General features: G+C 44.1%; 1 protein-coding gene across 1 annotated transcript in view; it reads right to left on the bottom strand.

The window, feature by feature from the left end:
- The window catches only part of EBF1 (early B-cell factor 1), a 384,168-nt gene that overhangs the window by 131,740 nt on the left and 246,117 nt on the right, over positions 1-6,311 (bottom strand). The gene's annotated exons all lie outside the window — the stretch shown is intronic.

Below are 6,311 nucleotides of genomic sequence, written 5' to 3'. Positions count from 1 at the left end.
AAGACATCAAGTGCCTCTTGTTTCAAACACCTGGATGCCTCATGTTACTTCTGCAAAGACTCACTAACCAATACTGAAAAACTGGCACATGCTAGGCAGCCTTCTACTGTCATACAACTCTTGGCACCTTTAATCAGAAAAGCATCCAAGCAGGTGTTTCAGTTTTTTGGCCTGTTTGGGTTTTTTTCCACAGCAAAAAAAAAAAAAAAAATTAAGAGAGAAAAAATGTAAGCACTCAGATGTACCAGGTGCTGCCACTGACAAGGCGCAATCAGACAAACACAATGTTTGTCTCTTTAATCTGGGATCATTTCTAAATTACATTAGTCCCCATGTTTGATTAACAGCTTCTGGATGAAGCCCAGTGGAAGCAAAGGATAACTGCCATTTCTGAAGAACCACCCCCATATCTCAGCCTCAGTAATGTTTTCCCTACTGCAATTATTGCATACTACTGGCTTCAATAGCAGCTAACCCATTAGGACACACATAAGCAAGAAGGGTGAATTAAGAGGTGAAAGGGTAGCTGCTACAAGAACTTTACTCATATGGTTCAGGTTCACACAGGTTAACAATAAATGAGTCTACATGTGCATTTATGCCGGCTTAAATTTACTGCACAGTAAATTACCGCACAGTAAGTGAGAATTGGCCGGGGTCTTCACATGCAGGTGTTAAAGTGCATTAATGCCGTGTGTGGGCTGACTTGGGACTAAAGTTAGTCCCAAGTCAGTCCACACACACAGTGTTACTATGCAGTAAGGCATCTACACATGCATCACTGCGCAGTAACTAATCAGGTGTAAACTGGATACCGACATGATGCAGGCATCAAATTTATGCTCAAGTCAGCATAAATCGCCATATTTACTGTGCAGTATGGGCATGCATATGGAATTTGATACATGCATGATGCAGGCATCAAACTTGCACTCAAGTTGGCATAAGTCGCCATATTGATTGCATGGTATGGGCAGGCATGTGTAGACATACGCCTGCACTATGCAACAATTTTGGTTAATGCGCAGTAAATGCAGACGGGTAGATGCACCCATTGCGTTCTAAATGCTGCGGCCTACTTGTCTCCAGCACAGGAATTAGTCAATCAGATTCGTAAATATTTCTTAGGAAGAATGAAGTGACGTGCCAGTGACATCCAGCAATATCCCAGGTGAGGAATACTCCATCAAATTCTCGACAGCGCTGTTGCAAGCAGGGCAGTTATGACAAGGTTTAAGGGCATTCAGACCGAGGGTCACTCTACAGATTGCCCTATCCGAATGATTTAAAAGAGGATGGGTGGGCTGGAAATCCCATATTCTGAATGTAGCATAGAAAGTAAAATGGCAGTCTGAAAATAAGCCATCGGTCTTTTCACCCTCACATCCCCCAGTCTCCAGTGGGAGATATGCTTTAGCAGGACATATGAGGGTCTCCCGGAGGTGGTAGTAACTGGTGGGTTTTTAGCTGGATTTATGCTGCTGTAAGCAGAAGGCATACTGATATTAGTACAGGGAGTCCTGCTTTAAGTGATCACCCAAGGCACCCACAAAAAAGGCATGGTTATAAAATGTGGGCTCTCCCAAGGAAAGCAGAGCAGAATTTGATTCAGATTCTTTAAAAGCTAAATGACATGTCAAGATTTGGGCTCTACAGAAGACGGTGTGGACTGCAACCAAGAGCACATCAATCAGCAAACAGCCCAACCATGCACAACAGATTGCTGAATAGGGTGGTCTCGGATACAGCCTTCATCATACAATCACATATAACAGAATCACACCATAACTGCACCACGGTGGGGAAATCCAAGCTCTCTCGGCTTGGGTCTACAATTGTGAAATCGAGTCCCACGGTTTCTCTTAGGTTCATCTACCACACGCCTTCTTTTGCTGCTACTGCTGTTGAGGATAAAACAGAATCGAGTCTGTCACCGACCAGCCTGGATCCTCCGTGATCGCACACAGGGGGGGAGGAGGAGGGGGGGAGGGGGAGAAGAAATCAAACTGGCCCTTTAAAAAAAAAGGGGGGGGGAAAAAAAAGAGGAAAAAAAAGAGCATTTAAACTGCTTGTCAGTCGCCTGCCTGACAAGGCCACTTGAATGTATTCAGGAGTATTTGCATAAACGCTCACAGTGAGTTCACTGTAGCTGCTAGCGCTAATGGTACATAAAGTAATTTAGTCACTTCTCGCAGGCATCCTGTCAGAGTGATGCGCACCCCCTCTTTGCCTTGTTGCATATTAGATCATTAGATAATAAAGTGTTAGAGCATGCAAACTGACAGGGTCTCCGGCACTATCATTTTTCGAGGGCACTGCATTCTGCCAGAGAGGAAAAATAATAGAGAAACCGATGCTGCAATTGGCTACCAATTCAGTACAGACAGCCAGAGAGGTGAAAAATCACCTTGCAGCAATGTTGGAGTTTGCACAAGAAACTTTGCAGACCTGCCCCCGCGCAAGAAATCCTGAAAGAGTCCCTTCAGGCCTGCGTGAATGCTGCTTCTTACATACCCCTGCACTCTCAGCTTGGTCCTTAAATGATTTTGGAAAGGCTTTCCCTTCCCTATGTACAGCCTGGGAAGAACTAGAAACAGATATAGTCTCCTGATTTTGTCTATTGGCTCTTCTCTATACATCCTACTGCATATGTATAATTTAGCAAGGTCAACCACACCGGCCGCATGGTTTACCAGAAATATCAAACAAGCAAGGATGCAACTGTTTGTGAATTTTAAAAAAAAATGATAATTATTGCAAACCACAGATTACTGTGGCTTACCTTATTTATACCACACTGAGCTGTATAAAATAATTAGCCTGTCACAGCTATTACTTTTGAAATATAGATATATTTGTTTGAAAGATGAGTTTTATTAACCCTGTGGTATCAAGGACGACAGTGTGCACATGTGAAACGGAGAGCTGGGTTTCTACTTATATGCAAGGAGATGAGCCATTAAAAGGAACTTGCCTTTTACTGTCTGACAAGCGGGATATAAATAGATGCGTTGGATAACCCAAAAATAATCCAGGCTACCTGCAAATGAAATGGTAAATACTGGAGTGTGGGGAAACCAGGCTCCAGAGTGGCTCAGGAGGTAAAGCCTTCTGCCCAGCTCTGCTCTTAGACACCCAAAGACTCTTTTAGGTGCTGCACACAATGCAACTCAATGTTTAAAGCAGCGCTTCCCAGCATAGGCTCCCAAAGAAAAATGTAAGGTTAATAACATCTCACAAAAACAGCAGCAAGCACCCACATGACCACCTCGACCCTCGACTCCCAAGCAAATCAAGCCAGGCATTCATCACGGGCTGGCCAGATATTTGCACCTAGGTTTGAAATGTCTATATAGGCACATGGGGGCATTTATTCGGTGGAGTATGAAGTGATATTCTTGCAATCCAAAACCCACAAGCCAAGGTGGCTCAGACCAAGCGGTCAGTGCATCTACCAGGGTAAGGGACTCCCAGGAAGTTCAGCTACCCCCCGGCAAACTGTTGACATTATTTAGATGGTCTCTTCCCCCCAGTACCACTGAAGACAGGAGATACTAAGAGACTGAAGATAATCCGGGCTGTTGAATCAGAGGTCCAGAAGGAAAAGGAAGAGGAATGCATTTTGGGAAGAGGACAGTGTGCAAGCCTGACCTAGGGGAGAGAGCTCGACTCTGTTTCGGGAAGACGGCTGAAGTTCTTGGTGGGTTTCCAAAACCTTGGTGGACATGCACACAACTGAGTCTTCATCCACTGTTGCATTAAGTTGGATGCTTAGGCAACTCACAATAAAAATACCTGCTGGCTTCATTGCTATCCCATGCATATGGGGGCTGGGGCACATGACTGGTGAGGAGAAACTGAGGGAACTGGGCTGATTGAGTCTGCAGAAGAGAAGACCGAGGGGGATTGAATAGCAGCCTTCACCTCCCTGCAGGGGGGCTGCAAAGAGGATAGAGCTGGACTGGTCTCAGTGGGGGCACATGACAGGACAAGGAGCAATGGGCTCAAGTTGCAGCAAGGGAAGTTTAGGTTGAATATTAGGAAAAACTCTCTCCCTAGGAGAGTGGTGAAGCCCTGGACCAGGTTGCAGAGAGATGGTGGACTCTCCATCCTTGGAGGTGTTTAAGACCTGACTAAACAAAGCCTTGGCTGGGATGATGTAGTTGGGGCTGGTCCTGCTCTGAGCAGGGAGTTGGACTCGATGTGACCTCCTGAGGTCCCTTCAACCTTCACTGTCTCTAATTCTTTAATATAGAAGTGCACAGAGTTCAGCAGTCCTTGGAAAAAATGGGTTTGTAGAAAAAGTTTTGCATGTCTAAAGGGAAAGTGTAATTTCCTAATATAGTGGTCACCACTAAAAATGGAGGCTTTGCCAGTGGTTTCCACATAAGATGCCTGCGAGGTGTCTGAGAAGTAGATTAAATACCCTTCCCCCAACCCTTAATCCAGGAGATAATTGTGCTGACTGTGTGGTATCTGTTGTCAGATGTTGACTTCTAATGGCAAATACTGTATGTAAGGTTTATCTGAAAATGTAGGCATAATTGTATCATCAGAGATATATCCATGTGAGTACTTTTCCTAGGGAATGGGGAAGACATGTTGGGTACATCAAAAAGAGTTGGCATGACAGTACATAAGAAAACAGGAATATTTACAAGCATGAGAAAATAAGCATTCATTTAATTGCAGGTATGCATGAAAGAGGTCTTGTTGGAAAATATAAGGTAGGAGGCTAAGTCTTAAATTGATCTGAAGATTGAGTGTGTCTACATGCTCATTAATGTGCAGTAGTTACTGCGCATTTAGATTACTACTTGCTTAACGAAGTACTAACTAAATGTGCAGTAACTATAGTTATTGCACAGGAGCACTGGTGCATGGGTTTTTTTGTGATGCTTACTGCGCAGTAGCTTAATAACACTGCACGATACCGTACGAGCACGGGTTTTGACCAGCACGCCATTGCGCAGTAAGCGTCTCGTGTAGACGCGTCCACTGTAATTTACATTATAAAGATAGCAAACTTGAATGGGCTGAAGTATCCTTGCCTTTTGCTAATTAATAAAAGCTCAGTTTGCACATTCCTTACAAAAACTGAGAGAAAATTATGATAGTGGTTGGTTTATTAAATTAGGTTGTTGGCAGGGATAAAAAAAAAATCTATAGAATGAATTATGGTTGAAAATGGCTCATCGCCCACATAAAAAGTTAGAGCTAAATAAATACAGATGTAAGTTATGTTTATATAATGAGAAATGCTGCTGAGCTTTGAATTTTAGGTTTGTAAGTGTGAACTACAGCCCTAAACATATGTCCGTGCGCACAACTTCACTCTTGTGGGTAGCCCCACAAACTTCAATGTCAGTGTGTATGCGCCTTAACTGAAGCGTGTATGTTAGTGTTTGCAGGATCAAAGCTGAAGAGCGTGATCCTCTTTCACCAGGAATTTACCAAGTGTTTAGACATTCACATATTCATCCATTATTATGGTTATTGCTTATTTCTATTAGCATACATCATTAACATCGTTCAGAGTGGCATTCACTTTCCTGGAGACAATTTTTATCTGGTTTCCTCTAATTCTGAAAAAAGATGCTCAATTGCCCGGGAGCTCCGTGGCAAACATTCATGGCACAAGCCAGCGGGAGGCACCGGGTGTGATTTTCCACCCTCTGGTCCCTGCACTGGAAGTTGAGGATATATAGCTCCAAGGAGGAGCAAGCGCCTGATGTGTGTAGAATTATAAACAGCTTCCAAGACAAAGGATAATTCTTGGAAAAGGGGCTGGGGGTGAATTCCCCTGGGTTTTGTTTTTGTTTTTTAGTAGTAGTCAGCAATTTTGAGGACAAAGAGCAAAATAAAACATTAATTAGGTGCCGGTTTTCAAAGCAGCTCAGCACCCAAGAGCTCTCATCTAGACACCTAACGAGGCAGCTGGATTTTCAAAGGGACTCCGTTCTCATTTAGGCACCTCAACCGAGCGGCCAGGCTTTTTGAAGCGCTCGGCACCCAGCCGCTACCAAATATCCAGCCCCAATTTGGATGGGGAGCACTTTCTGAAAATCGACCCACGTCCTCCTGCATGGGGAAGCTGAACTGCTTTGAAAATCCAGCCCCCGCTTTCAGTGCTGATCAAAGCACATTGCGTTTTTGCACCGATGCAAGGGACACCTTTTTGCACAAGAACGATCCTGTTCTTTCCCTACCCGCTCCCAGTCTCAGTGCTGAGCCACTGTGAAAACCCCAATTTAATTTGGGAGCCATTTAACATCTGGCCTGGAAGTGCTTTGACTACTGCAGGACAATTT

Source organism: Gavialis gangeticus, unplaced genomic scaffold (assembly GCF_001723915.1).
Source record: "Gavialis gangeticus isolate Ggan-Ray unplaced genomic scaffold, GavGan_comp1, whole genome shotgun sequence".
NCBI classification, from domain to species: Eukaryota; Metazoa; Chordata; order Crocodylia; family Gavialidae; genus Gavialis; species Gavialis gangeticus.
Note: the sequence above shows the minus strand (reverse complement) of the source record. Positions and strands in the feature narration are given on the sequence as shown.